This window comes from Labrus bergylta, chromosome 8 (assembly GCF_963930695.1).
Source record: "Labrus bergylta chromosome 8, fLabBer1.1, whole genome shotgun sequence".
Classification (NCBI taxonomy): Eukaryota; Metazoa; Chordata; class Actinopteri; order Labriformes; family Labridae; genus Labrus; species Labrus bergylta.
Genome location: NC_089202.1, coordinates 31478803 through 31488513, shown reverse-complemented (window position 1 = coordinate 31488513; position 9711 = coordinate 31478803). Strand labels below are relative to the sequence as shown.

The following is a 9711-nucleotide window of genomic DNA, read 5'->3' as shown; positions in this document are numbered from 1 at the left end:
CTGAATCTTGAAAACCTTTAAAAAGCTGCTCAGAGTCTTTAAAGATTTAAACTCTGTAACGATGCTGATAATTAACAGAATTTTTTTCACATTGTTGTGACTTCCTTAAAATCTAAAATTACAGAGAAGTGACAGTTTCACTGTCATCACACAAACACCTTAATTTTCTCTGAGAAATGAGAACTTCATAATCCAGCACCAAGTTTCCACAGTTATTTAAAATAGCACTCATTTATCTTAACAAATTCATTCTTTATCTTTAATAACATGTGGGGTTCCTCAGGGTAATGTCTTTGGACCACTTTTCTTTCCTTAAACCTCAGTGAGATTTATAAAAATCTGAATAAAACACTCTTTTTCTCTATCTTCTCAAGCATCAGATCAATGTGATCTATGGTCACACATAGTTTCACACCTAGCCTAGCTTAGCATAACGCATCAATGCAAGGGAACACTGGAAGCCTGGGTTAGAACAAAAAAACTTTTTTTTAAAAGAATAGCTCCTGCTACACATGTTCAGTTGAGGCTCCATGGGATGTAAAAGTTTGTAAGCTCAAAGATTTAATTTCAGACTAACTCAGTATATCGGAGAACATTCTCACGTTAAAAAGGTTGTAGCTTCTAGTTGGAAAAGGTTCTAAAGGACAAAGCTCTGGTGGAACGTTCTGTTATTACTGAAGAGAAATCTGTAGTAATAAGGTGCTAACCAAGTTTTCCGTATTAAATAAAGGTTCTATCAGACAGTTCTGTAGTGGAAAAGGTTCTGAAACAACTTTTTAGTGATTAAAGGATAACATAAGGTCCTGCATAAAGGTTCTAACATGACGTTCTGTTGTAGATAAAGGTTCTAACATGATGTTCTGTTGTAGATAAAGGTTCTTTCAGACTGTGAGATATATAAAGGTTCTAACATGACGTTCTGTTGTAGATAAAGGTTCTTTCAGACTGTGAGATATATAAAGGTTCTAACATGACGTTCTGTTGGAGATAAAGGTTCTAACATGACGTTCTGTTGTAGATAAAGGTTCTTTCAGACTGTGAGATATATAAAGGTTCTAACATGACGTTCTGTTGGAGATAAAGGTTCTAACATGACGTTCTGTTGTAGATAAAGGTTCTTTCAGACTGTGAGATATATAAAGGTTCTAACATGACGTTCTGTTGTAGATAAAGGTTCTCTGAGGACGTTCTCTCCTGTGTTTGGTACAGAAGTGAAACTGGAGCTCTCTGTGTGCGTCTCAGCTCACTCTGAAACTCGACTCCTGCAGACAGTCGAGGAGAATCGTTCTGTTTACAGTCAAACCAAAACATCAACAGAACCGTTAAGAATGTGATAAATGCTGCACAGAGTGCTCATGGGTTCTCTGATGTTTATCTGTAGAAATAAGAAGAATCTTTTTTGATTATTTGATTCTAAAATTAAATTGTTTATCTATTGTCTTTAGTCTCATGGTTCTCACCAGAACTCGGTCACACTCACTGATGTTCTGTAAACGTCTAATGTTCCTGTACAGGGGTAAGAGTGACAGGTGTCAGTCACCTGTAGGCCCCGCCCACTCCTCCTCACCTCTTTCTCACAGATGAACAGCTGATCTGCCCTCAGAACCACAAACCGGTTCTTCCAGATCTCCCTGAAGATCCCTTTCCCGCAGAACTTTCTGATCCAGCCGACCTTCTCGGGTTGAGCGAGCGGCGGCGCCGAGTCCAGCGGGCCCTGAGAGGGGAACAGGTGAAAACCTTAGTGAGCCTCTGACGGACGACCAGTCGGTCATCATCACAACGTTTAAAGTCAATCAAATCAAGATTTTGGATGAAAGACAGAAACGGTTCTTTAGTAACATGTGGTCATGTTTATATTTGAACCCAGGGACTGTGGCCGGCTGAGAAACGTTTTGACTACTTCAGTTTGTTTTGGGTCGGAGAGAAGAAAAGGAGCTCCGCCCTCACACTCAGACGATCTATTGTCATTCAAACACACACAGAGAAACACACACACCCCCCCCCCCCACACACACACACACACACAGACACACAGACACACACACAGACACACACGCACACACACAGACACACACACACACACACACACACACACACACACACACACACACACACACACACACACAGACACAGAGACACACACACACACACACACACACAGACACAGACACAGAGACACACACACACACACAGAGACACACACACGCACACACAGACACAGAGACACACACAGACACACACACAGACACACACACACACAGACATATGAGTGTTTGTTGTTTTGTATAAAAACAAAACAAACAGATAATAAAATAAATCCTGTCATTGATATTAAACATTATTTTAACGATGAAAGCGTTGAACGGATCGTTTGAGACGACATTCAGACAGAGGTCTTGTACCCGAGTTAGCCAAAAGGCTCATCTTCACCGGACGACCTTTGGCTTCATAGAATGAAATGTAAGCCGTGAACATACGTTCACATTTATACAGACGAGAACAGATGACCTCCATGATCGGACGCCATGCAGTGACCACGGGGAGTGACGCTGTCTGTTTATGTTGTTTATGTTTGGAGCTGTACGGTGGTACAGTGGTTAGCTCTCTCTGTGAGGAGGTTCCTGGTTTGAATCCCCGTCCTTCAGGAGCCTCTCTGTGAGGAGGTTCCTGGTTTGAATCCCCGTCCTTCAGGAGTCTCTCTGTGAGGAGGTTCCTGGTTTGAATCCCCGTCCTTCAGGAGTCTCTCTGTGAGGAGGTTCCTGGTTTGAATCCCCGTCCTTCAGGAGCCTCTCTGTGAGGAGGTTCCTGGTTTGAATCCCCGTCCTTCAGGAGTCTCTCTGTGAGGAGGTTCCTGGTTTGAATCCCCGTCCTTCAGGAGCCTCTCTGTGAGGAGGTTCCTGGTTTGAATCCCCGTCCTTCAGGAGTCTCTCTGTGAGGAGGTTCCTGGTTTGAATCCCCGTCCTTCAGGAGTCTCTCTGTGAGGAGGTTTCTGGTTTGAATCCCCGTCCTTCAGGAGCCTCTCTGTGTGGAGGTTCCTGGTTTGAATCCCCGTCCTTCAGGAGTCTCTCTGTGAGGAGGTTTCTGGTTTGAATCCCCGTCCTTCAGGAGCCTCTCTGTGAGGAGGTTCCTGGTTTGAATCCCCGTCCTTCAGGAGTCTCTCTGTGAGGAGGTTCCTGGTTTGAATCCCCGTCCTTCAGGAGTCTCTCTGTGTGGACTCTGCATGTTCTCCTCGTTCATGTGTGGGTTCTCTCCTGGTTCTCCGTCTTCCTCCCACAGTCCAAAGACATGCTCGTTAGGTTAACTGCTGACTCTAAATTGTCTGTAGGTGAGAATGTGAGTGTGTCTGGTTGTCTGTCTCTATATTTCAGCTCTGTGATTGGCTGGTGAACAGTCCAGGGTGTAACCCCGCCTCTCACCCAATGACAGCTGGGAGTTTACCTGTACAATCTTTAAGAACAGGTGACCGACCTTCATATCGTTTGGATTGAAATGTTATCAAAAAGTTTAACACTCAGGTGATGAACACATGAACCAGGTGAGCTACTCGGAGGTGACGTCACTCTAACTCGGGTCTACGTTCTTATGTAAGTCGGTTAAACTGTCCGATAAGTGAAACCGGAGCAGCTCAACAGATTTCCGGTTCAACCCGCGGATCGTTTCCTCTCAGGAGGAATCTTCAGTCTCTCTCACTTTCTGTGTTTCTGATCTTTTTAAACCGCTTTTATTTAACTGAGCAAAGAAACATCTAAGCGCTTTTATTCTGAAGTCCGGAAGAGCAGCTATTCAGCAGCTGTAGGCTGATTTCCCTTTCAAAATAAAAGATTTGATCTAATCCTTGAGGCTTTTGTTCCTCGAGCTCCGGTTGAACCCGGGATAAAACGGACCGTGACGAGCTCCGGTAACACTCACCCGTTTCCCGGAGGAGTTCTTCTTCATGTTGGCGGCTGTCAGGCTTCCGGTACCGGGCTGATGACGGGACTTCTCCCACTTTGACGGTAACTCCGTTATTCCCCTCAGAGAGCGGCGGGAGCGCGGAGAAAAGAGGCTGAAACACGCTCAAAGTCCGGCACGGAGGACCGGAGCCTCCCCGGCTCCTCACTGCTGATCTCTGGTCAAACTCTGCCCCTGACCCCGCTGCTCCGACCTGCTGCTGCCGGACTCCACTGCGCTGTGACCGGCCAGGAGCCGCTCCGTCAGTCGGTGTCCGGTTACTCCTCCTCCTCCCTCCTCCCCCCTCCCCCGGACTCCCTGCTGGCTCCGCGGCTCCTCGGCAGCCACACAGCGCCCCCCACAGGCCGAAACAGACGGGACACAATGAGACATCCGGCCTGATGATAAAATGACAGTTAGTGATTTATTTTGAATATCTGGTATTCTCTCAGCAGTTTTGATTGTTTGTGTAAAAATAAGTTTTAATTAGTTTAGTATTTGAATCAAGTTCAGCTGTAGTCAAATTAAAAGTTTCTCTTTTTCAGAATAAAAGTACTTTTTTCGTGATACTTTATGTAGGACTTTGTGTGTGTGTGTGTGTGTGTGTGTGTGTGTGTGTGTGTGTGTGTGTGTGTGTGTGTGTGTGTGTGTGTGTGTGTGTGTGTGTGTGTGTGTGTGTGTGTGTGATCCTCGGCTCACATCTGGATCAGTGTAATCTGGTTGAGTGTGATGCAGCAGATGTTTGCAGGCTGCTGATCTGGAGTCAGTTTCACTCCCAGCTCAGATCATCAAAGTGGGTCAGACTGAGAGAGCAGGCTGATCGGCAGATTATCCACCGACACGCTCCGTTAAAGAACAACCACAACAACAACAACAAGCTTCATGTCTGATCCTCTGCCAGTCTGATCCACCTTTATGTCAGACACAAGAACCAATCAGAAACAATGGGCTGTTAAATGTCTCTTTATATGATAAAGACTTTAAATCTGTTGATGAGAAGAGGACTCATCTTTAAAGATCCAGTGAGTGAGCTGTGTAGAGAGTGAGATGATAAAGGTATCTTACTCTCTGATCATTAAGGAAACATGCTATGTTGAAGTGCTGGCTTCTCTGACAACAATGCAGCAGCCAGTATGTCCTCCTTCTAACTTTAGATTCTGCTCCTGAATGCTCTGGATTTGTTTGGACCAGAGAAGGTAGAAGCTTTTAAGGTGACCCCACACAGCAGTTTTGGACGCCCCTCGGTTTGCCAGATATGAGAGCAGTTATCAGGTCAAACCAACAGGTGTTGCAGCGATGGAAGCGGGCAAGACTCAGGCTCATCAATGCCTCTTTTTCCTGAGGACACTGAAGAGACACCACCTGTCTTCAGCTGTACTGATGAACTTCTACCGCTGTGTGATCGAGAGCATCCTGACCAGCAGTGTCTCAGTCTGGTACAGAAACTGCTCTGTCGCAGACCGTAAGGCGCTACAGCGGGTGATAAAAACCGCCCAGCGCATCACAAGGTGTCCACTTCCTGCCATTGAGGATGTCCAAAGAACACGCTGTCTGCGGCGAGCTCACGGCATCCTTAAAGACTCCTCCCACCCTGCCCACAGACTGTTTACCCTCCTGCCCTCCGGCAGGCGCTTCAGAAGCCTCCGGACCAGAACCAGCAGACTGAGGAACAGCTTTTTCCCCAGAGCTGTTTCTCTACTGAACTCTACCCCCCGAACTCTGAACTCTGTCTCTCTCTCTCTCTCCCTCTCTCTCTCTCCGCCCCCTGCTGACCCCCCCCCTTTCCCCTGCATATCACCTCACACCCATCATCCCCCCACCACTCCTCCTGGTCACACACACACATCTCTCATCCATCTGTATTATTGTGTTCATATTATGTCCATATTCTTTATATTATCTGTAAACTAGTATAGCATGCTCACTGCACCTTAATCTGTATATTATAATCCTAAGAATACACTAGCATTACTTATTTATAGTATTTATTTATATTTATAGCATCCCATTAATCCAGCCATCCAGATATACCTAATAATTCACTTTTTTTGTCTACATCTGTAAATTTTGTAACTACTGTACATAGCACAGACTCTTGCACTTTCTGCTTATTTGCACTTCTGGTGAGATGCCAAACCTCATTTCGTTACTCTATACTTGTATATGTGTAATGACAATAAAGTTGAATCTCATCTCATCTCAAGAGAAGTGGTTCAGATAGAAGTGATTGTACCCGACCTAAAAAGCCTCTGCATGTTTCTAATAAGCTCCACGAGCAGAAACGTGCTCAAACTAGGATCAATATTGGAGATGCTTTTGAAAAATGGAGAGAGGTTAGAACACAGAAAGGTTTACAGACCCATGCAGAGCTGGATAAACACTGAAGCTTCAGAGTCCACCACATGGTGACCTGAGTGAGCATGGACTCTAGAGGAGGGGGAGAGACAGCTCTCTATAATGTTTGGAATTTAGACTGCAGTACACATTTTAAACAGAGTTACATATTGCTCCTTTCACATCAAACTAATTGTATTCAACCTGCATTTTTTTTAATGTCCAGTAGGGGGCGACTCCACTGTTGGTCAATGATAAAGTGTTCCTACTTGTCAGCTGATTTATTCCCTCAGAAGTTAATGATCTCAATGTCTACTTTGAAGTCTTAGCATGAAGTTCATTTAGTCAATGATGGTCCAAGTCCGAAAGACCAGAAAGAGGGGGAGGAGTTAGGAGTTTGACAAGCTGTTGGCACGGCAACCTGTTGACCTAAAATAAGCTCTGAGGAGATGGCTGGTCCATTTTTCTCTGAGGAAGTGACCATATGTGGGCAAGGGGGCAAGAATATATTCCAAGATTTTTTTAATGCAGAATGTGGAAGTTGTGTATTGCATGACTGACAGGAAGTGGCGAGGGGGTGTGAGGGGATTGACTTCTGCAGAACTGTGATGACCTCAGAGCCAGACAGTGACATCATCATCATCACATGATGAAGCAGCTTGAAGCAGAAGACGTTTTAGATTCATGTTTTTTTCACGTCTTGTTTCATTTTTTCCTGAATCATTGATGTCATGTGAAGCTGAAGTTCATATGAAACCTCACTCTCATGCTCTCATAATTAAAGGTCAGTATTCTAAGTGTAAAAAACAAAATCTGTGTCCTCTGTGATTGGAATGTTCTCAGTTTGTTTATGAAGTATGAACTCACTGAGAATACATTTGAGTTCTCTGCTCTTTGGTGTCATTCAACGTTTTGTGTAAAGTTTAAAAAGAAAATGTGAGAAATTTTCCTGAGGTTTTGTGTTTCTGTAGAAGGAGAGACACTTTCTATTTCTCACTCTGCTGCCCCCTGCTGGTCCATCAGCTTTCTGCACCTCAGCACAAACAGGAACCTTTACACGAGGATCTTTTTAAACTACATATTCAACTTTTTTTCAGACAATTTAAGACAGCCAATGAGCTGCGACCGTCTTTATTTATCACACTCCAGAGAAAGTATGCTGATGTTCGCGTGTCATATAAAACCATTACAAAAAAAACACTCAGTGTAGAAAGTGTGTGTAAAACCAGTTCAAAAATAGAGCTTCTGCAGTGGTACACCAATCAAAGTGCAGGGACCAGAGGAGAGTTTCTTCATGCTTTATTTCTCAACAACTTGATTCCACTTGTGACAAGCATAGTAGTCAGATGATTTAACTCTTAAAGAAAAAGGAAAACAATTATCAGGGCCACACCAGTAAATCAAATTACATAGTAACTAAACAATCTCATAAATGCACAAAATCATATTTACACATCAAGTTCTCACTCAAATAATGCATATATCAGAGGCACAATAGAGTTGTCAGCCTGTCATGCAGTTCAGCAGTGTGAAGCAAACAAAAGGAGTGAGCATGGCCTGCTGCAGGCCCCTTAATTGCTCAGGTGTGGTCTGATTGGTTAAGACTAGGCTTAAAGGGGAAGTGGGATCTGCAACAGCCGCCCCTCAAATGTAGGAACACATTTGAAAATTACCGTAATCAAAATTAACCATTACTGGCCTACAAGGGATTAGGGTCGTCCATTGAAGGGAGGGGTATTAATCTTGCTACAGGTCTGATGTACAGCTTCCCTTTGATGTCAACTTCCACTGTGCGGACACGCCCATCCTCACTAGGAAAGAGACGTGCCATCCTTCCAATGGGCCAGAAACTTTTAGGCAACTGTGGATCTATAACCATGACATCCTCTGACACCGTTAAGTTGGTAGAATCCTTTTGCCACTTCTGATGGGTTTGAAGGCTGGGTAAGTACTCCTTTATAAAGCATGTCCAGAAGTGGTCCGCAAGGATCTGGCTGTGTCTCCATTTCCTTCGCCCAATAGCTGAATCAGCATACACTGCTTGAGGAAGGGATGCATCCCGCCGCCCCATGAGAAGCATTTTTTGGGGTCACAGGGTCAGGATCAGCCAGGTCTGATGATACATATCCAAGGGGTTATGAGTTAAGAATGCCTTCAATTTCTATCAACACAGTGTTGAGCACCTCCTCTATTACCGTTTGTGCCCCCAGAATCACTCTTAATTGATCTCACCTCCCTCTCCCACATTCCTCCAAAGTGGGGGGCATTAGGGGGGTTAAACCTGAACTGAATCTTCCTTTTGCCCAGCTGCTCTTGTAGTGCTGGATTCAACGCAGCAAATGCCTCACTCAGTTCCCTTGATCCACCTATAAAGTTTGTCCCACAATCCGATAGGAGTTCAAATGGTTGACCTTGTCTTGCAGTAAAGCGTCTGAGGGCCATTAGGAAGCTGTCAGTGTTCAGACTGGTCAAGATCTCTATGTGAACACAGTGGGTTGTGAGGCATTTGAACAGAAGGCCCCATCGTTTAATGGTTGAGCGACCCAACTTAATGAGTAGTGGACCAAAACAGTCCATCCCTGTAGACCAGAATGGAGGCTTAGTTACACGAATTCTATAAAGTGGCAGGTCCACCATCTTAGGAATGATGGGTTTACCTCTCCACTTCCTGCATTCCACACAAGTCCTTTGGTGCTGCTTAATGGCTTGCCAGTCACGAAGAATCCAGTAGGAACGTCTGATCTCTGCAAAGACCAGCTCAGGGCCAGGGTGGAGAAGCCAGGGTGGTGGATGGTGGAAGAACGGGCCATTGATCCGCAGACAAGGATAGAAATGATGGGCCTCTGTTCCATCTGCAAGGTACGGTCAGCTTCATTAATCTCTTGCCTCTCATTATGTCGTCGGCAGGATTATTGCCTGTTCCTACATAACGCCACTGCTCAGGGGAAGTTAGTTCTAGGATTTCTGTAATGCGGTTGGCAACAAAGACTTTGTACCGGCATGACTCTGACTGCAGCCACGTCAAAACTACAGTTGAATCAGACCAAAGCACTGTTTTGTCAATGGAGATTGTTAACTCACTGCTGATTAGTTGAGCCAGCTGGGCACCTGTCAGGGCTGCAGATAGCTCGAGACGAGGGATGGTGAGCTGCTTCTTGGGAGCTGCTTCTTGGGAGCTACACGGGATCAAGCCATAACAAATGAGACATGGGTTCCTCCATTCTCATCCTCCATCCTCAAGAAGGCTACAGAGCCATAAGCTCTTTCGGAGGCATCACAAAAAAATATGGAGTTCTCTTTTCATCACAGTACAGGGAATGCCGTACTCATACCATCTTAGGTACTGAATGTTGGTGAGGTAAGAGAGCTCGTTCTCCCATTCTGACCATGCTCTGGAAAGTTCTCCTGGGGGTATGGGCTTATCCCATTCTCTCTTTTTCATCCACA

The 9711-nt window shown here is 45.0% G+C and overlaps 1 long non-coding RNA gene across 1 annotated transcript in view; it reads right to left on the bottom strand.

Moving 5' to 3' along the window:
* The window catches only part of LOC114921831 (uncharacterized), an 11316-nt gene extending 7151 nt beyond the window's left edge, over window positions 1–4165 (bottom strand). Inside the window, exons 1-2 of the long non-coding RNA XR_010666815.1 lie at window positions 3910–4165; window positions 1568–1714 (exon numbers count right to left, since the gene is read on the bottom strand). This is a non-coding gene — a long non-coding RNA (uncharacterized lncRNA). The remainder of the gene's footprint in view (window positions 1–1567; window positions 1715–3909) is intronic.
* Window positions 4166–9711: the final 5546 nt, after the last annotated feature.